At 37.3% G+C, this 22,910-nt stretch overlaps 1 long non-coding RNA gene across 1 annotated transcript in view; it reads right to left on the bottom strand.

Annotated features, from left to right (window-relative positions):
- The window catches only part of LOC132345468 (uncharacterized), an 890,490-nt gene that overhangs the window by 178,808 nt on the left and 688,772 nt on the right, over nucleotides 1-22,910 (bottom strand). The window contains exon 5 of the long non-coding RNA XR_009494809.1: nucleotides 18,390-18,538. This is a non-coding gene — a long non-coding RNA (uncharacterized lncRNA). The remainder of the gene's footprint in view (nucleotides 1-18,389; nucleotides 18,539-22,910) is intronic.

The raw sequence follows: 22,910 nt of genomic DNA, 5'->3' as shown, positions 1-22,910 counted from the left end.
TAAAAGAATTTGTTTTCTTTTATTTTTAAGAATTTGTTTTCTTAAATGCCTTTCACTGAGTGTAAATATGTCCCTGTAAAAGAATTAATAAAAGCCAGTGGCAGTGGAGCTAAATCCTAAAACATTTCAGAAAATAAGTGAATAATGTGGTTCTGGGCTTTGATGAAACACTAAACATATGACTGCACTACATTTTGAGTTTATTCTGGCACAGTGAGAGGCAGTAACAACAACAGCAATGATTCACTCAATGAATAGTGCTGCTTTGTCTAATTTCCATAGGAGAAATTATTCAACCCGTGAAAAGACAATCCATTTTTGTTTGTAGTCTCATTGCAATATGTGTAATAACATTTGGTTGGTGTGACAATGTGTCCGTGAAAGTTGACGATTGGTACTGCAATGCAAAAGCTATTTCATTTTTTACCTTTAAAGAATTACGGGGTCTTTAAATTAAATTTTATTCCTGTAGGCTGCATCCCTCACATAGAAACCAGTTGTGTAAGTTCCCATATCTTCATTTGAGATGCTGGTTTCCTAATATGCGATCACAAAGTTGTACTCATAGATTATTCCACCTAATAATTACAGTTGACAATTATTATGGTAATATAAAAATAATTTAACAGACCATCAACCAAAAGGTCATTTTGGCATTTAACTTGAGGGACTAGTTCCATATGGTGAATAGACATTTATGCTAAATAGTTAAAACAAATTAAGTCCTTGCTTAATTTAAGAGAATCTATTAAATAACCTCATCCCTTTCTCCAGAAATGTGATTCATAATTAGATAATTATAATATCTAGATAGATAATTAGATAATTGATAATTAGAACATGAGTATCGTCACTGTCAGTTAATTCAAATACAGATCCAATAAGTATATTTCTCATCTCCAAATTCATTTGAAATGCTATTTAAAACTGCATGGTATTTGCACTTTAACATTTAGAAGGTACAAATAAAAATCTTAGAAGAGATTACCATTCCTATATAAATGCAATGAATTGAGCTATTTTAGATGCTGATGAATCCCCTTGGGCAAGATATCTAGTCAAAAACCTAAGTTTTTCTATCTATGTAATAGGAAATACAAAGGCTGTGCAATGGGAAAAATAAAGAATAGTGAAAAATCTGGTTTAAGACTCAACATTAAAAAAACCAGTACCATGGCATCCAGTCCCATCATTCCATGGCAAATGATGAAGAAAAAAAGGAAACAGTGACAGACTTTATTTTCTTGGGCTCCAAAATTACTGCAGATGGTGACTGAAGCCTTGAAATTAAAAGACTCTTGCTCCTTGAAAGAAAAGCTATGACCAACCTAGATAGCAAAAAGCAGAGACATTACTTTGCTGACAAAGTTTCATCTGGTCAAAGCTATGGTTTTTCTAGTAGTCATGTATGGATGTGAGAGTTGGACTATAAAGAAAGCTGAGTGCCAAGGAATTGATGCTTTTGAACTGTGGTATTGGAGAAGACTCTTGAGAGTCCCTTGGACTGCAAGGAGATCAAACCAGTCCATCCTAAAGGAAATCAGTCCTGGATATTCATTGGAAGGACTGATGCTGAAGCTGAAGCTCCAATACTTTGGCCACCTGATGCGAAGAGCTGACTCATTTGAAAAGACCCTGATGCTGGGAAAGACTAAGGGCAGGAGGAGAAGGGGATGACAGGATGAGATGGTTGGATGGCATCACTGACTTGATGGACATGAGTTTGAGTAAGCTCCAGTAGTTGGTGATGGATGTGGAAGCCTGGCTTGCTGCAGTTCATGTGGTCGCAAAGAATCAGACACAACTGAGTGACTGAACAGAAATGAAGGCTGTTCTGTTAATTAAAAATACATATATACAATATAAAATATGTATAAACTTAGAGAATACTATTATATACATCCCTGGAGAAGAGAACAGCTGGCCACTCCACTATTCTTGACTGGAGAATTCCATGGACATTATAGTCCATGGGGTCTCAAAGAGTTGGACATGACTGAGCAACTTTCACTTTCACAGTATATACATATTATATATGTGTATAAAGTATGCAAAAATTTCAGAGTTGAATGTGAATCTGAATTAAACTTACTTCTAATAAAGTCAATGTTTTTATCTTTTCCTGAGCATATTCTTTGCCGCAAGCTGTGTGGTGCTTAATGGCTCATTCGTGTCCTACTCTTTGAGACCCCATGCACTGTAGCCTTCCAGGCTCCTCTGTTCATGGGGATTCTCCAGGCAAGGATACTGGAGTGGGTTGCCATGCCCTCTTCCAGGGGTTTGTCCCAACCCAGAGATGGAACCCAGGTCATTGCAGGCAGATTCTTTATGGTCTGAGCCACCAGGGAAGTCCAAGAGTTCTGGAGTGTGTACTGTATCCCTTCGACAAGGAATCTTCCTGACCTAGGAATTGAACCAGAGTCTCCTGCATTGCCAGCAGATACTTTGCCAGGTGAGCTACTAAAGAAGCCCTCTTTGTAGCATGGGAAAGTGTAATAGGCATGGATTCAAGAGTAAAATTTACTAGAATAATAAACTTGGACAAGTTACCTCTTTCCTCTGCTGCAGGAAGGTTTAAATGAATTGTTAAAATGTCGGGTGCTCAGATCCATTCCCGGTACACAGTATGTATTCAACAAACACTAGCTTTTATTGTATTGATTTCCCACCTCTGCGTTGCCAAGGGAGAAAGTACACTTACATCTTGTTTCCTTCTCAAAGAATGTTTTTTGACACACAGCCCCTCTTCACTAGGAAGTTTCACTGTCCTCTCAAAGGAAGCCACCTTCATGGGGCCCCTGAATTATTACAGCCTTCATACATAAGACTACATGTTGGATATTAGAGTTGAACAAAGTACACAAAATATTCAGTTAATTTCGCTACCTATAGAAAGTTTTCCAGCAGGCAGGTAACTAGATGTGAGCAGAGAAAGGGGAATATGGGCCAGGAAGCCAGAAACCACACATCTTGTAAACAGGAGGGGTCCATGGGCAGACAAAGAAAATCAGAAACCTTCAGACTGATAGGAAACCACACATTTTGGGGTGATATGGTCTTGGAGCAGACGAATAAAGGAGGAGAAAGTCTGGAATCTCCACATCTGGATGTAACCTGCTGCTCATTATGCTCTCATTACAATAAAATTAACCTTGCAGGTAAGTTCCCCTCAGGCACCGAAGCCATGTCACTTCTGATCTAAGCTAAAAAAGGACAAAAATCCCTTCTCCTCTTGGGAAGATGGAGCTGGGATGAAAGTCAGAGAATATGACATGTAAGCACTCTTTTCCCAGTGAATATTCTGCACCTTCATTTGTATGCCCCTCCTAACCAGCCTGCCAAAGAAACCCAGGGCAGCTGCTTACCCATTTCCCCACACTCCCTGTAAGAGCATACTCTACATATATACAATGGAATAGTATTCCGCCATGAAAAAGAATAAATAATGCCATCTGCAAAAGTATAGATAGACCTAGAGATTTTTATACAGAATGAAGAAAGTCAGATGCAGAAAGAGAAATATGATATCACTTATACTTGGAATCAATAAAAAAAAAAAGAGGGTACAAATGAACTTATTTACAAAACAGAAGAAGTTGAGGGATGGACATAAAAAAACAAAACAAACAGACAAAAATTATGGTTACCAGGAGATAAAAGGAAGGAGAGAGAAATTTGGAGATCGGGATCAACATACATACACTATTATATATAAGGTAGCACAGGGAAATTTACTGAGTACTCTGTAATCCCCTATATGGTAAAAGACTCTAAAAGAGAGTGGATATATGTGTATGTAAAACTGATTCACATTGCTGTACACCAGAAACTAACACAATATTAAAAATTAACTATACCCCAATAAAATTAAAATAAAAAATATTAATGAATTGTCACTTTACTTTCTTGACATCTCTCTCATTTCTGACTTATTTCTCTGACAGGAGCCTAACATTCACCAGGAACAAAAATACTGTCTTGTTTTAGGTCAAGTGTATTTCTCTAACTCAATTCCTGAAGATGGTTCTGTTTACTATCTGTAGAAAATGTATTTTTAAAAGTAAACAAAATACAGGAGTGTAATTTTCACATGATAAATGGCTTATCATGGGTGCTCTCTCCTCCCTGCAACCGTCTTCTTCATATTTCCAACTCTCTGTGGTCTTTGGGGAACTTGAACTCCTACAGCTGGGCCAATGACACCTAAGGGCTCTCCTAACACCCTATGTTGACTCCCTATCCTATCAAACTTTTAACCTATTCATTTATTTGTTTTGCTCACTAATTTCCTGAAGATGAGGACTATCTTTTTTCCAATACTATATATTTATTGCATAGAACAGTGCTTCACACACAGCTGACTTTCAATAGAGAGTGGTTAAATGAATAAATAAGGATACATTGTAAACTGCTTGATGACTGTAATTCACATAGTTCTGAATCACTCATTCCCTAGTGATTTATTTATCCTTACTTCATTCCATGATAGCAGAAAGTTCTGGAGTCCCAAACTGTAACTCAACAATATACAGCCCTGGAAGCCAAACAATTCATTCATCAGGCAGTGCAAATAACACAGTGATGAATTAGTAGAGCAGTTGCTCTAGGTTAGTATCATATATCATATGATGTAACTGTCAAGTGTTTATATGAAGAAAATGTGCTCTGTGAAGTAGCATAGAACTCAGGATTCCTGTTCTAGCACTTTTCTAATCTTTCTGGACCTAGTTTCTCTGTCTGTGTCTTGAGAACAGCAGACCTGCTTTCAGGGTTACCAGGACATCTAAATTTATCAGCACAGAACAGGAATTAAAAATGTTCTAATCATATTATTGGTAATTGTGTTTTGAGATATAAATGTTTCTGTGAGCTCTATCCTATTTGTCTCTTGATTAGGGAGATTATTGCTCAGATTCTTCAGGACCACTCTGACATGTTCCATTTATTTCCAGGTACAATTTTTGTTCTGAGGCAAAAACAAGCTGATTTGACAAATAGGACACTGATTTGTCCTGCCTGTCCCCTTTCTATAAAACATGACAACACTCCACAAAAACCAACACAAAGAACACATTGGGTCACTCGTGTGTGGAGAGAAAGAAGGCACTCCAATTCCGCACATGCCCATTTGGGTGCACATAATAATGATCATTGGGTGTCAGATAATTAAATTGGGATATTAGGAAATCAGGGTGTTCCAAATAGTACTAATTGTAGAATTAAACAACTATTGAGAATTAAATGTCTTTTTGAGGTGCTCACAATTTAATTTATATCTAAACGAAATGGATAGACATGACATATTTTGATAAAGAACAGCTCTGAACATGATCTCGTGACTAATTCTGTAGAGGAAAAGATTTCTTCCTCTAAGGAGCATTTTAAGATCAATCATTACTATTGTGAATAATGATGTTTTGACATTGTTCAGTAACTATACAATTAAAGTTAATGTATGACTTTAAACTGCATGGTGAATGTAACCTTTCTTCATGATGTGACATTTAAAGCACCAGTCTTCCCCTTTGCATTTTTCAATTCAGTCTGTTTCCATAACAACCATTGGGATATATTTTTAATGATTTACTTACTTACAAAAATCAAAGCTTTTGAAAGGCATGGTGTCTTTTATTCCATTTCCCTTTTTTATAATTATTCTAAGAAATCATTTAATAGTGAATAAAAGCAATAACTGAAATGATCAAATGTGAAATAATCAAAAAGAGGAAGAAAATGAAGTTAAAAAAAGGCACTCCTGAAAACTCTATCTGCCCTGACTTTTATTTTCCAAATGTATAAAGGCCATCGCACAATAAGCAGGTATGGAAATAAATAAGGGTGATTCCTATGGAAAATAAGTCAATAGTTTTAATGAGAAATTTAACATACTCAAACTTCTCTTTTTATTTACCTTTTCTTTGGTTTCTAAGAGAGGTTATGTTTGTGGGGCAATATCAGTTCATTTGCTATAGGCAGATATATGATTTTCTTCAGCCTGGTAAGTAAAAATAGACTAAGGGGATACTTGGAAAGAAAGAAGTTGAGGAAGATGACTGGTAAATAGTAATTGAAAAATGGTTAATTTATCATTTAATTATTAATACAGACATATTAATTCTTAATATGGGTACATTTGCATTTCATTGTCTCATGCATTGGGGAAGCTATATGCAATATTTTAAATTCTTTCTTTTTTTTTAAATTGAGGTTTAGTCACTTCACAAATGTTGTGTTAGTTTCTGCTGTACACCAAAGTGAATTAGCCATATGTATACACAATGCTATGTTTATCACCACAGAGTACTGGGTAGAATTCCTTCCCTACTGTATACCCAGGGAATTCTACTCAATGCTCATAGTAGTGTATATATTGGACTTCCCTGTAGCTCAAATGGTAAAGAATCTGCCTGCAATGCAAGAGACCCAGGTTTGATCCATGAGTCAGAAAGATCCTCTGGAGAGGGGAATGGCAATCCTCTCCAGTATTCTTGCCTGAAGAATCCCATGGAGTGGGAGCCTGGCGGGCTACAGTCACAAAGAGTCAGACGTGACTCAAGTGACTTAGCACAAACATTCAATATATTCTAATCAATTCAAACAACATCATTGCTAAAGTTACTAATAAAAGGCAAGTAATTTAGAACATGTTAATTTTGAATACAAAATCCTACTAGACTTGGGTGAGATTATTTTCAATAGCACATGATCTTCACTCCACCTCATTATTACAAGTTATTATTCATTATTTACTGCACCTCATTATTAGAAGTTTTGGCATGAAAGTGTCTGAATTTATAGCTAATTGGAAAAATCTTGGGATTTAAAATCAGACAGATATCTGAGTCACCAATTCTTTCTTACTTGCCACCAAGGTGAATTATTTCACTTTTTAAAAAATAATACACTATCTTCCCTTGCAATGTGCCAACACTATCAACTTCTTAAAATGGGTTTGGTATATAAATAACCTAGACACTAGAAGTCCTTGGTCGCTATGATTTGGAGGAATTTGTTAACCTCTTAATAACATCTCCATTTCATTATGTATTTGAGTAATTATACTATGTATAATTCAGTATGATTGCAAATTATAATGACACAATGGACATAAATATTGTTTGAAAATTATATTACAAATATGTACCTTATTAAAATTATATATATATATATAATTATATATATATATATATTTTCTTTTTCTAGAAGCAAGTACCTCATTGCAAATCACGTACACAGGATAGAAAATGTGCCCTGAGCAGATGAATACGTGTTTTAAAGTGGCAAATCACTTCATCTAACACATAGATTGTTACTTTGCCCTTTTCTACCTAACTGTAGACTATTTATAGCCTTAAAGTTCAGTTCAGTTCAGTCGTTCAGTCGTGTCCAAATCTTTGCAACCAACCCCAAGGATTGCAGCATGCCAGGCTTCCCTGTCCATTACCAACTCCTGGAACTTACTCAAACTCATGTCCATTGAGTCAGTGATGCCATCCAACCATCTCATCCTCTGTTGTCCCCTTCTCCTCCTGACCTCAATCTTTCCCAGCATCAGGGTCTTTTCTAGCGAGTCCACTCTTCGCATCAGGTAGCCAAAGTATTGGAGCTTCAGCTTCAGCATCAGTCCTTCCAATGCATATTCAGGACTGATTTCCTTTAGGATTGACAGATTTGATCTCTTTGCAATCCAAGGGACTCCCAAGTCCACACCACAATGGACTTCTCCACTTCTCCAACTTCTCCACTTCTCCAACACCACAGTTAAAAAGCATCAATTCTTTGGCTGTCAACTTTCTTTATAGTCCAACTCTCACATCCATACATGACTACTGGAAAAACCATACCTTTGACTAGATGGACCTTTGTTGGCAAAGTAATGTCTCTGCTTTTTAATACGCTGTCTAGGTTGGTCACAGATTTTCTTCCAAGGAGCAAGCATCTTTTAATTTCATGGCTGCAGTCACCATTTGCAGTGATTTTGGAGCCCCCCCAAATTAAACTTTCTCACTGTTTCCATTGTTTCCCCATCTATTTGCCATAAAGTGATTGGACTGGGTGTCGTGAGCTTAGTTTTCTGAATGTTAAGTTTTAAGCCAACTTTTTCACTCTCCTCTTTCACTTTTATCAAGAGGCTCTTTAGGTTTTAAAGAGCCATCACTAATTATAGAAAAGTAACTTTCCATGGAGTCGTTGATGACTTCCCAAAATGACATTTTTTGATCTCCCTATTTTGAATTCCATAGATTCTTAAACTTTATTCCCATAAAGTATCTCACCTTCTTATTTTAGTTTCTTATTGCTTCAGTTTCCTTTTCTCTCATTTTGAATCTAATGTTGAACTCTTTTTGATTCAGGAATTGCTTAAGGGTAAGACCCTGATGCTGGGAAAGATTGAAGGCAAAAGCAGAAGAGAGAGGCAGAGGATGAGACGGTTAGACAGCATCACCAACTCAATGGATGTGAATTTGAACAAACTCTCAGAGATAGTGAAGAACAGGGAAGCCTGGCATGGGTTTGCAAAAAGTCAGACACGACTTTGTGACTGAACAGTAACAAGGTAGTCAATATAAGGTATTTTTTGTTTTGTTTTTAGCATGGAAATTTGTATTATAATAAATTTGAAGTATTTCTTCCCTGCCTGTCATACAAGAGGTTTTCTCATCCCACTGGTTACAATTACAAAGATGGTTGTTTAATAAGCATCTCTCAAACCCTTCAATAATCTTTAAACTTAAGAAATTTTAGGCTAAGTAAGCATTTTCTGAATTTAGAAAGCAGAGGATCTGAACTGCCTTATGGATAAAAAAAATTAAAAAGCTATTTTTTTCAATTAGTTAGTTATTGAGGATACAATGGTGAAACTGACCATAGTTATATCAGCCAATGCAGGGAAGAAAATAATATATCAGACACAAATACTTATGACATTATAATGAAATGGCCATATTTGTCTTTATGCCACATTATAATGTATTATTATCTCATTTACAATTTTTGTATTTAGCCAAATGTATACAATTCAAATAATGACCTTTCTCCCCCAACCGAGGGACAGGAGAGCAGCCATCTGGATTTAGACTCCTTGGACTGATGGAAACCTAGCTTCAGCTCAGTCACTTTGGGCAAGCTTTAAATTTGTCTATAACTCAATTTTTTTTTGTCCACAAAACAGGCATAATGATCATGCCTACCTCATCAGTCCTTGTAATGTTACAAATGAGATGATGTATGAAATGCTTAGAAAAGTTCCCAGCAAATAATAATCAGTTATATCCTCTTCATCCTCCTTTTCGTCCTTCCCTGTCTCCTCCCTTCCTCCTCCTCCTCATCATGTTTAGATGGAGTATGATTTGTGCAGAAAAACTTCAAATGCTCTGATGACAACAGAGGGTACTAGTATTATTATATAATAACAATAAAAGCCTGGTTTTACGAATTGAAATTCAGGACAAAAGTGCTACCATTCAGAGCAGAATCCAACCGTGGTAGAGGCTGACAGTGCTCTCAGTTTCCCTGTTTGGGTCATATAAGAAAGCTTTCTTTCCCATCATTCTGACAGGTACACTGGGTATGTCATTGGTTCCAGTCCATGTTGCCAAGATACAATGATATATCTAAACGTTACCATGTATCTCTATGATTATCTATTTATGCTCTGTTCCTTATCTAATAAACTCACTCCAAGGCCTATGTTTAAGACGTAGAGATGGGAGACATGTTTAAGACATGTCAGGAAGATCCCTGGAGAAGGAAATGGCAATCCACTCCAGTATTCTTTCCTAGAGAATCCCATGGACAGAAAAGCCTGGCGGGCTACAGTCCATGGGGCTGCAAGAGTCAGACACAACTTGGCAACTAAATCACCAACCAACCACCACCAGACATGTTTAAGACATGAGAGGGGAGGAGCATAGATCTCTGCATTCATTGTTGGAGGATCAAATGTTCTGTATCAGACTGAGTAATGAGTGAAAGCTTTTGAAATTTCTGAGTTTGTTGAAGCTTGTATTCTTAATTTTCTCTACTGATGACTAAGTTAATACCACCCAGCTTTAAATGCATTCTTCTATATTCTGTTCCAAGATGCTGAAGTTGGGAGCTTTTAAACCAGATGTCTCCTTTGACATTTACTTCTTGGTCAGGTCCTGCCAATACTAGTACTAAAAGATCTTCAGGTCAATAAATATGGTGAGTTATAGAACTATGAGCTAATACAATATTATTGGTTTAAGCCATTAGTTTATGACAATGTTATGCAGCTATAGAAAACTAACACAATTGACTTGTCTTTAATTTTATATAAATATTTCTAAAGCTCTACAGTTATATAAGCTATTTTTAAAGTTTTAATAAATGTATTTTATCAAATTAAAGAATGCTGTTTCTGTTTTTCATTTATAATTGTTTAAGTTAAAAATCAATGTAGATATAGGTTTAGTAATTTTTCTGAAACTGTAATAGAACCATATGGTGTTTCTCTATTAATAGTAAAACTAATATGTAATTTAAAAAATAATAAATAACAGAAATCAAAAGACAGGAGGAGAGAGAAGACTCTTTTTCTGTAGCATATTCCAAGGCTTCTTTGAGTCAGCAATGGAAGGTGGGTCCAGTCTCTACGTTTTTTTCTTTTGTCTTGTTCTGTTTTTTTTTTTTTTTTTTTTCACACTCCCTGAATTAGTTTTACTGCACCAACTCCTTTTTCCCACTTGAATATATAAGGATTACATTCCTTTCAGGAATATTGGTCCTAAATCCTCAGGGTCCTTCCTCTGAGCTACAAGTTTCCTACACCAGTTGAGAAGTTAAGAACTGGACATCTTCTTGAAGTTGGGTATAGTTCTGAGAGATCTCAGTCAACATTTTAGATTCTAGTAACTCTAGCCTCCTGTCTGTGTTACTCTTTTGTACAGGTGGTTGCTAGTTCTCGCAATACTAAACTTGTACAAATTTCTGACATTTTAAGTCTTCCAGTAGCAGATTCCATAGCTCATCAGGCACTCTATCTATCAGATCTACGCCCTTAAATCTATTTCTCACTTCCCCTGTATAATCATAAGGGATTTGATTTAGGTCATACCTGAATGGTCTAGTGGTTTTCCCTACTTTCTTCAATTTAAGTCTGAATTTGGCAATAAGGAGTTCATGGTCTGAGCCACAGTCAGCTCTTGGTCTCATTTTTGCTGACTGTATAGAGCTTCTCCAGCTTTGGCTGCAAAGAATATAATCAATCTGATTTCGGTGTTGACCATCTGGTGATGTCCATGTATAGAGTCTTCTCTTGTGTTGTTGGAACAAGGTGTTTGCTATGACCAGTGTATTTTCTTGTCAAAACTCTATTAGTCTTTGCCCTGCTTCATTCTGTAGTCCAAGGCCAAATTTGCCTGTTACTCCAGGTGTTTCTTGACTTCCTACTTTTGCATTCCAGTCCCCTATAATGAAAAGGACATCTTTTTTGGGTGTTAGTTCTAAAAGGTCTTGTAGGTTTTCATAGAACCGTTCAACTTCAGCTTCTTCAGCTTTACTGGTTGGAGCATAGACTTGAATTACTGTGATATTGAATGGTTTGCCTTGGAAACGAACAGAGATCATTCTGTCGTTTTTGAGATTGCATCCAAGTACTGCATTTCAGACTCTTTTGTTGACCATGATGGCTACTCCATTTCTTCTGAGGGATTCCTGCCCACAGTAGTAGATATAATGGTCATCTGATTTAAATTCACCCATTCCAGTCCATTTCAGTTCGCTGATTCCTAGAATGTCGACATTCACTCTTGCCATCTCTTGTTTGACCACTTTCAATTTGCCTTGATTCATGGACCTGACATTCCAGGTTCCTATGCAATATTGCTCTTTACAGCATCGGACCTTGCTTCTATCACAAGTCACATCCACAGCTGGGTATTGTTTTTGCTTTGGCTCCATCCTTTCATTCTTTCTGGAGTTATTTCTCCACTGATCTCCAGTAGCACATTGGGCACCTACTGACCTGGGGAGTTTCTTTTTCAGTATCCTACCATTTTGTCTTTTCATACTGTTCATGGGGTTCTCAAGGCAAGAATACTGAAGTGGTTGCCATTCCTTTCTCCAGTGGACCACATTCTGTCAGATCTCTCTACCATGACCCGCCCATCTTGTGTTGCCCCATGGGCATGGCTTAGTTTCATTGAGTTAGACAAGGCTGTGGTCCTAGTGTTATTAGACTGACTAGTTTTCTGTGAGTATGGTTTCAGTGTGTCTGCCCTCTGATGCCCTCTTGCAACACCTACCGTCTTACTTGGGTTTCTCTTACCTTGGGCGTGGGTGTCTTTTCACGGCTGCTCCAGCAAAGCGCAGCCAATGCTCCTTACCTTGGATGAGGGGTATCTCCTCACCACCGCCCTTCCTGACCTTCAACATGGGATAGCTCCTCTAGGCCCTCCTGTGCCTGTGCAGCCATGGCGTGGGGTAGCTCCTCCCGCCCGCCGCCCCTGGCCTCAGGCTTAAGGGCATGGGGTATCTCCTCTCGGCCGCCCCCCCGACCTCGGACGTGGGGTATCTCCTCTTGGCCGTTCCTGCGCCATCGCAATCTGGCACTCTCGGCCGCTGCCCCTGACCTCGGACAAAAAGATCTTTACGACCCAGATAATCACGATGGTGTGATCACTGATCTAGAGCCAGACATCCTGGAATGTGAAGTCAAGTGGGCCTTAGAAAGCATCACTACAAACAAAGCTAGTGGAGTTGATAGAATTCCAATTGAACTATTTCAAATCCTGAAAGATGATGCTGTGAAAGTGCTGCACTCAATATGCCAGCAAATTTGGAAACTCAGCAGTGGCCACAAGACTGGAAAAGGTCAGTTTTCATCCCAATCCCAAAGAAAGGCAATGCCAAAGAATGCTCAAACTACCGCACAATTGCACTCATCTCACACGCTAGTAAAGTAATGCTTAAAATTCTCCAAGCCACGCTTCAGCAATATGTGAACCGTGAACTTCCTGACGTTCAAGCTGGTTTTAGAAAAGGCAGAGGGACCAGAGATCAAATTGCCAACATCCGCTGGATCATGGAAAAAGCAAGAGAGTTCCAGAAAAACATCTATTTCTGCTTTTTGACTATGCCAGAGCCTTTGACTGTGTGGATCACAATAAACTGTGGAAAATTCTGAAAGAGATGGGAATACCAGACCACCTGATCTGCCTCTTGAGAAATTTGTATGCAGGTCAGGAAGCAACAGTTAGAACTGGACATGGAACAACAGACTGGTTCCAAATAGGAAAAGGAGTACGTCAAGGCTGTATATTGTCACCCTGTTTATTTAGCTTATATGCAGAGTACATCATGAGAAATGCTGGACTGGAAGAAACACAAGCTGGAATCAAGAATGCTGGGGGAAATATCAATAACCTCAGATATGCAGATGACACCACCCTTATGGCAGAAAGTGAAGAGAAACTAAAAAGCCTCTTGATGAAAGTGAAAGTGGAGAGTGAAAAAGTTGGCTTAAAGCTCAACATTCAGAAAACGAAGATCATGCCATCCGGTCCCATCACTTCATGGGAAATAGATGGGGAAACAGTGGAAACAGTGTCAGACTTTATTTTTCTGGGCTCCAACATCACTGCAGATGGTGACTGCAGCCATGAACTTAAAAGACGCTTACTCCTTGGAAGGAAAGTTATGACCAACCTAGATAGCATATTGAAAAGCACAGACATTACTTTGCCAACAAAGGTCCGTCTAGTCAAGGCTATGGTTTTTCCTGTGGTCATGGATGGATGTGAGAGTTGGACTGTGAAGAAAGCTGAGCACCGAAGAATTGATGCTTTTGAACTGTGGTGTTGGAGAAGACTCTTGAGAGTCCCTTGGACTGCAAGGAGATCCAACCAGTCCATTCTGAAGGAGATCAGCCCTGGGATTTCTTTGGAAGGAATGATGCTAAAGCTGAAACTCCAGTCCTTTGGCCAGCTCATGTGAAGAGTTGACTCATTGGAAAAGACTCTGATGCTGGGAGGGATTGGGGGCAAGAGGAGACAGGGACGACAGAGGATGAGATGGCTGGATGGCATTACTGACTCGATGGACGTGAGTCTGAGTGAACTCTGGGAGTTGGTGATGGACAGGGAGGCCTGGCTTGCTGCGGTTCATGGGGTCACAAAGAGTCGGACACGACTGAGTGACTGATCTGATCTGAATAGCAGATTAAATAATTTTTATATCATATTTTCTGTACAATCACAGCTTTCTGTTTTTGCTGAGTGTGCTGCAGTTTTTATAACTATCCAAATACAGAAATCAACAGCCAAAGTCTGTGCTACCATAATGAAAATCACAAGTATGTGGCTTTTGTTTGATGTTTAAGCAATAGGGAGCAGGGAACTGATTTACAAATGTAGAAAGCTATTCATCTTTACGAAGTTTGGGCATAACTCTTGGCACAATCTCAAGGGTCAGAACCTAGGCCTGTTGGGCTGGTAACACTTGAACTATATTGAAAAACAAAACTTCATAATGCATGTTAACTACTATCTGCTACATTCAGCAAGGTGTTACAGGAGAAATATGAGCTCAGGAACTAAGTGGTTTGTGTGAAAGCAGATCTGACCAGAAATAGAGAGAATCCAGAAGTTTCAGGGTTTGCTGGACCCAATGTATCAGATCAGATCAGATCAGTCACTCAGTCATGTCCGACTCTTTGTGACCCCATGAACCGCAGCAAGCCAGGCCTCCCTGTCCATCACCAACTCCCAGAGTTCACTGAGAGTCACATCCATTGAGTCAGTGATGCCATCCAGCCATCTCATCCTCTGTCATCCCCTTCTCATCCTGCCCCCAATCCCTCCCAGCATCAGAGTCTTTCCAATGAGTCAACTCTTCGCATGAGGTGGCCAAAGTACTGGAGTTTCAGCTTTAGCATCATTCCTTCCAAAGAAATCCCAGGGCTGATCTCCTTCAGGATGGACTGGTTGGATCTCCTTGCAGTCCAAGGGACTGTCAAGAGTCTTCTCCAACACCACAGTTCAAAAGCATCAATTCTTTGGTGCTCAGCCTTCTTCTCAGTCCAACTCTCACATCCATACATGACCACAGGAAAAACCATAGCCTTGACTAGATGAACCTTTGTTGGCAAAGTAATGTCCATGCTTTTCAATATGCTATCTAGGTTGGTCATAACTTTCCTTCCAAGGAGTAAGCGTCTTTTAATTTCATGGCTGCAGTCAACATCTGCAGTGGTTTTGGAACCCAAAAAAATAAAGTCTGACACTGTTTCCACTGTTTCCCCATCTATTTCCCATAAAGTGATGGGACCAGATGCCATGATCTTCATTTTCTGAATGTTGAGCTTTAAGCCAACTTTTTCACTCTCCACTTTCACTTTCATCAAGAGGCTTTTTAGTTCCTCTTCACTTTCTGCCATAAGGGTGGTGTCATCTGCATATCTGAGATTATTGATATTTCTTTTGGCAATGGACCCAATGTATGGCTTCTTCTAAACCCCAACTGGTAGATCTGACCTTGAAGTGAGCAACAAAGTTCCAATGAAAAGTTATATTTGAATAAAGTGACTCAAGGCTTATATGATATTTAAAGCTGACACTGAGTGTACCCTCTCAGCTGAACAAAGTATCTCTAGACAAAGATGTTGAGGATGTGGTCCTCCTGTCTGCTTTTCAACATAAGATCATGAGAAAATGGCATGGATAATTGGGGATTAAAAGCAACCAAGAAAGAACTTTCATAGACACATAAACTATCAGGAAGCAAAGAGAAATCAGAACCCAAGCAGATATCAGAGGCCTGTAGTACTAAAATACCATTTTTCCAGAAGTATGAGCTTTGAAATACTTAAGACTTAAAACAACTCTTGGCCCCATAATTTTCCCCAAGCAGGGGGAAAAAAAATACATATTGTGATATGTTTCTATAGGCACTTCAAATGTGAACAGGGACAATAATAGAAAAGGGAGAACTTCTCATAAGGCATATCTAGAAGCTAGAGAGAAGGATGTCCAAGTGAGATCTCCTAAGGATCAGGGTCAAAGCCAATTCAAGGATCCTCCCTTACCTCTCAGTTGGAGAGACTTGATAATGTCTGTCTAGCAGGAATTGACCCCTGATTCCCATGTTCATCTGATTCTTTCTCTTTCCAAACATGAGCACTTATTATGATTTCCTTTTTCTTACCTCTCTCCTGCATATTGGGTATGTATGTATGTTGGGAGCTGGTTGCAAGGTACAGATAATTTATTTGTAGGTGATTCACCATCACATCATTAGATGAGGATGATGAATAACCAAAGACTATGGACTTGAGCAAACTCCAGGAGATACTGAAGGACAGGGAAGCCTTGTGTGCTGCATGGGGTCACAAAGAGCTGGACACAACTTAGCAACTGAACAATAACAACAATAATGGACTTGAATGGAATTCACTGAACAAAAGAATTTTTAGTTATCTCTCTTGGAAAGCAATGCTTCTTCTTCATGAAAGAGTGGAAACGTGACATGAATATGTGATGACCAGAGGACAGACTGTGGTAGAGATGTGCTAAGTGCTTACTAGCTCCATCTGCTTGTCCTGTCCATATGGCTTCCTGACACTCATCAGCCTCCTTTGCAGTTCAGACAGGTCTATGGGACTAGGTTTTGGCCAGTGGAAGGATGCCTACACATTACAGGTTTCTCCATAATAGCTCATGCATAATGAACCACATAGCCTTTTCCTTTCCTCAGTGACCTAAGAGCTCATGTGCTTAAGAAGGCAGTATAGAAAGATGGATGGAGTCTGAACAATCAGTGAACCTTTGACAGTGAACCTCCAAGGAGAACTGCCCTAGACATGTGCACTCTGACATAAGAAATATTTTATTTTTCTTAGATTTGGGGTTATGTTACAGTGACTGCAGGCTATTGCCCTAATACAGCAAGCCCTATCTTGAGAAAGAAGGATTCTAGTAATCCTAGGAGTGACATTTACTAGCTAAGTGACACTAAGAAAGTCACTTAATTTCTCTGGGCCATAAATGTAAAATATGTAAAATTTAGTACATATGTACAAAATAAAGCTAATATATGCAAAATAAAGCTAATATTAAGTTACCCAAAATTATAAGAGAAATCCAGGCTAAATGTTTTGCTCAAGATTGTTTTCTGGTTTGGATCTATGGTTCTACTAAATAAAAATTAAACACTAAAGCCACTATAATGAGATCACAGAAGTAATATATTTAATGAAAAATTTTTACCTATTGCATGATACCTACAAAGTCTGGCTTTATATATACATATTATGCAACACGTATTTTGAGTGGTGTTAACTTATGCCAAGCAGTTTTATTGAAAACATTAATTTACAAAGGAGTATATTAGAGTGAGATGAACCATTGCAGATAATGATTTCAAATAATTTATTCCCCAGAACTTTCACTGTCCAATCAAATTGCAGTTTATTTTAGTACCATCAGCCCTTTTTCCCACTGTCTAAGATGAGTGAAATTAAATAGGATTCCCACTTCTATGTTTCATCAGTTGAAAGCCTATTCCTTCCATTGGTGTCTATTTAAATTTGCTTAATAATATTTGTTCAGGATTATTATTTTTATGTAAAATTATAGAAATTATCAAATAACTCAGAAGCAAAAAGAAACATAACTTTTACATATGTTTAATTATATGTTCATCAATTAATAAATCAGGCCAATAAAAACACTTCTGTTCTTATAAATTGGTACAACAGTAATTAAAATACAACTAACACGTCAATTAAAACTTAGAGATTGAATGGAATAATCCTTCCTTAAATCAAAATGAAATACATTGCATGCAAAATCTTAACAAAGACTTTGTAAAACCTCTTTTGCTAATAAGTTATTTTCCTAATCACTGGAAAATAAAGCTAACTGAAGCCTAACATGTAAACTTAAAGCAGAAAACAATACAAGAACGAGTATGTTATTGGTCTTCAAATAATTCTTGCAATTACTTAATTCACAATAGTGTATCAAAATTATAACTTTTAAATCCATTTAAAGACATTTTTAGAATATAGGAAAATACAGAAGGTATGATTCTGATTTTTTCATTATTTTGGATAACCCTATTTCTTTTCCTCCATGGATTTCATTAAAAAAGTGTAGAATGCAAGATATAAACTTTAAATATCTCTTTAAGGTCACTGACATAATGGATGGGCAATGTCAAAAGAAACAGAAAAAAAATGAATTGTTTAATCTGAATTAAACTCTAAATTCTGTAAAATTACAATAATTACTATCCATTAAACAACATCTATGTAAACAATATCCATTGCAAAGCAGAGAACTGTTAACTTAGGAAGCCCTTCCCTCCCCGCCATTCCCTCAGCATCCATTCACACAAGCCATTCGAGGTACCATTGCTACACTCACCAGTGTGGAGGCTTGCGAGGTATCAGCCCACTCCTCTGAGCCCTCTGGGGTCCGAGTGGTATTAGGAATCCTGCGAGGATTACAGGCTATTGCTTCACACCAGCCCAGCATTTTCTCCTTCCTCTTATCCCTTTTCAATTTCTGAAATCCTGAAAACAATTTACATTCCCTGAAACAGGTCACTTGCTTTAGTTGTCTGTTGTTGGAATATGTACATCATTGAAATTAAATATGCAACTGAATGAAATACCAGTGGAGACATTTTATTTTAGCCAGGGGTTATGGGGAGGAAAAGAAGGATATGCTATTAATTAAAAACCTCAGAGCCACAAGGCAATGCAAATAGTACTACTCAGAGCCTAATGTTTCACACCCCAATTTGTGACATCAAGGATCAGTTTCTAATGAGGAGTCCCTGCTCTGGAAGCTAAGAATGGACCCAGTTCCTGGTATATCTATATATTTCAGTGACATCTAAAATTTGGCATAGCTTTTCAGGTTAATGTCTGTATCTGTAGATACAGAATGAATTAAATACAGACCAGTGATAAAGATCACTCATTCTGGCAGTGACATGATTAGCTCCCTCATAATAAAAAAGTGAAAGTGAAAGAGAAGTCACTCAGTTGTGTCCTACTCTTTGCGACCCCATGGACTGTAGCCTACCATAATGTAGCTCCCTCATAAAGTTCTACCAAATAAAGAAAGAGAAATTTTAGTGCAAGGATGGTAAATTTAGTATCTGACATACACCACCAGTGCAATCTATTAAAATAATAATTAAAGCATCTCACTAAATCATGAGTAAAATTGTTCCACAACTCCTTCTAGTCTTCCAGAACTTCCCATTTAGGGGACTTTATTTTTTGTCTCTGAAAAAGATATATCAACAATGACTTTTAATGTAATGAAGAAAACATTGTTTCCTTGTAAAGTTTTACAGCCTAGTTTTCCACTCCACCACCCTCAGTAATTAGAAATAGTTTATTGCAGGTCTTTAGTTAAATGCATTACACTGTCAATTAAATATAAAAAATAATGTGGATTAATTATTTTTCACAGCATCCAAAGCAATTAGCAATCTGGTGGTTTATAACATTTCAGAGATTCAAAATAGCACATTTCACAGGACTAAGAAAAATAACATTAAGAAAGATTGCACTAGCAGATTGATGAGTTATTTCTGTAAATGACAAAATACTCAAGTGAAATGGATCTGGACAATGTACATAGGAAATTATTTTTAAAAACTTTCACAAAAATTAAATCTAAGATACTAAATGGATTGACTTTTTAAATAAGACTGGCAATCTCATATGAGTGAATCATTCATTTGTTGTACATGGAAATGGCGAACAGAGCTTCAAAACAATTGTTTGAATGAGCAACAAATTATTAATGCTTGCCCCTTTAAACACATTGCTTGAAATTTATTGAAAACTCTTACCTATGTATTATAAAATTTGCATACTCAACTAATTTGCATTCCATAGAGAGTAAATATTTCCACATTCTTGATGCACAATATCTTGGTTAGTCATCAGTTTTTAATTACATTTCTTGTAGTGTACTAAAAGCAAATGAAAATGAGTATATTTATTCAAAAGCAGGGAGTGAAATGATACATAATGACCAAAACAGTTTAATCAAGTACAAACAAATGTTCAACTTGTAAGTCATTTGCTATTAAAAATAATTAACTCTATAATTAAATATCATTTTAGTGCTTATAATAAAATGTTGAATTCATGCATGAATAAAAAGCATAAAAATGTGGCCCACAAAATTATATAATAAGTATCCACTCTGGGATATGTTTTTAAATGCAGCAGACTTGGTATCTCCTATTCAGTTTCTGAGACTAAACACAACAATTTAATTTCATTTGCAGGCTTTTCTCATAGTAGTGATGGTGTTTGTAGCTATGTTCCTCCTTATTCAATCAACATTAATCCTAAAGCATTTTTTGAGTCCTTATTATATTGCAGCTACTGAAGTATGCATGGAAAAGCCATAAGAAGAGGCTTATTTTCATTTTGAGTTGATTCAGTGCAATATTCTCAAGGATTTTAAAATCCAAGCATAACTAGCATCTTCCAGACTCTCTAATTTTTAAAACTTGTATATATATTTGCTCAACTTTAAGTGACTGCTTGCCCCCTTTGATCTTAGAAGTCCTTGTTGAACTTGGTTTTCTGCAAATAATTTTTTCTGAATTGTTTGGTTAAATAAATCATTGTGACAGGGTTATTAAACTTGGGTTATGCCTGCTGATGTAGTATAATAAGCTATATTATATTAAATAATATTATATATAATATAACAATATTATTACTATATTATAAATATAATAAACTCCTCAGTTTAAGGAGTTTTTTGCATGTAACACATTATCTTAATTCTAGAATGATTAAATAGGTTAATTCATCTAAGAGGTTAGAATATACACTTTTTACCTAAATAATGTGTTCATAATAATCATAGAATATTTACCATGGACACTGTCCTGTCTGTTGTGGGAAAACAGAAAAGAAACACAAAGTCAGAGCTTGAAAGATTGGAAAGCTTCTCATTAAACTTGGACATATTCAGAAGAAAGTTCACAAAGAAAATTAAAAGTGTGAAATGACCAGAACAATCTAACTAGAGAGTGTCACTTCAGTATTTTATTATATGAATGAACAATGTGTGAGATTATAAGAAAGGCCTCTGATGGTTACATTCCTACATCTGGACATTTACATCATCTTATTAAAGTTTTGTCTAATCATGTGCTCAGTATAATATGCATTCACTCACATTACCAGTTATCTTAGAGTCAAAGAATCATATCTGAAAGAAACCAATCTTTAAACTGCACCAAAGGAAGCAGCTTGGGTGTAGGTGAGTTGAGAGAGAGAGAGACAAGAATGAAAGATGTGCTGTACCACTTCATCCCAGAAATTCCTGTGGGGAAGTGACTGACAGTCACTAAAGACTATATCTTCTGTTATCACAAAACACTCAGACTTGAGATTACACTTCAGAACAGTGTTTTTGGGAACACTGATGACAACATACAAATTCCAGAAAGTTTAGGTGATAGGTTTGAGATAACTAATGGGTTAATAATGTTGATTGCTGAGCCTCTGAGGACCAGTAATATTCCTGCACAGGTCTGTAGCACTCATCGTATTCTTAAGTGTAAGGATGTAATGTCAGTCAGAAGTGTAGGAGGTAGGAAGAATAAAAGCAAAGCAGGCCCCGGCAAGGGCTGCAAAAGAAATTTATAATTATTGATAAACTGAATGCTATAAGGCATGAAGACTTGGAACGAGTCCAGACGGAACAGTTCATAGTTTTGAAAACAAGATATGATCCTGGGGTTGGACTGTTTCTCAACTGGTGTCTCAGAGTCACATGTTTTATGTATTTGGTGGAAAAATCTATAGATAAGAATATTAGTCTTAGTTACTGATTTTTTATTGATTACTGTTTCTTAATTGCTGCTGCTGCTGCTGCTAAATCGCTTCAGTCGTGTCCGACTCTGTGCGACCCCATAGACGGCAGCCCACGAGGCTCCCCAGTCCCTGGGATTCTCCAGGCAAGAACACTGAGTGGGTTGCCATTTCCTTCTCCAATGCACAAAAGTGAAAAGTGAAAGTGAAGTCGCTGAGTCTTGTCCGACTCTTAGCGACTCCATGGACTGCGGCCCACCAGGCTTCTCCATCCATGGGATTTTCCAGGCCAGAGTTCTGGAGTGGGGTGCCATTGCCTTCTCCTGTTTCTTAGTTACTCAATGGTTAATGATCACTTTGTTCTTTGGCCCTGAAGACTACATGAGTTATAGCTTAACTCCCCGCATATTCTTTCTTCACTGCTGAAAGTGTGATAAAGCTGGCTTGGATTCAATTTCAGCACCTTCGCCTTGGAGCGGTGTTTGTTCCCTGATTCTCGCTTCTCACTGTGTCTTGTGAATTTGCTTCTCACTGTGTCTTCACTTTTCAATTCTTGTGTCTCGTTTCTCATTCTCTTGCCCTATTATGCTTTTGGAAACTCTGCTTGTCGAGCCAGTCTTGACATGAAGGGTAGATAAATTATGGACATTTCTAATTAACCCTAATTCACTTTAAACTCTAAGTATCATTAGTAATATGTCAGAATGGAAAAGTGATCGATCATTAAGTATTCATGTTAATTTCCATCTAACCACTGAACCAAGCTAATATGAGACACAGCAATGAGGAACCTATATAATGATCACAGGAAATTGAGATTTAATTAAGCTTACTTTTTAATATGCTTACACCTAGGAGACATTTAATTTAATAAATATAAGCACAGTGCATTTTCTGTGAACTAAATTGACAACAAATTAAAATTAGGTAGAAAAAATGCAAGGTAATTGCACATATGTCATAGAAAGTAATTTACTTTTAATTCAGGAAACATTTACTAAACACTTGTGCCATATACTGTGCTTGGAACTATTGGTAAAAGGAATAAAGGAATCTGGAGGGAGTTCCTGGTGTTTGAGTGGTT

The sequence above is a fragment of the Bos taurus genome, chromosome 6 (assembly GCF_002263795.3).
Source record: "Bos taurus isolate L1 Dominette 01449 registration number 42190680 breed Hereford chromosome 6, ARS-UCD2.0, whole genome shotgun sequence".
Classification (NCBI taxonomy): Eukaryota; Metazoa; Chordata; class Mammalia; order Artiodactyla; family Bovidae; genus Bos; species Bos taurus.
The sequence above is the reverse complement of the archived record's forward strand: the minus strand, read 5'-3'. Positions and strand labels throughout refer to the sequence as shown.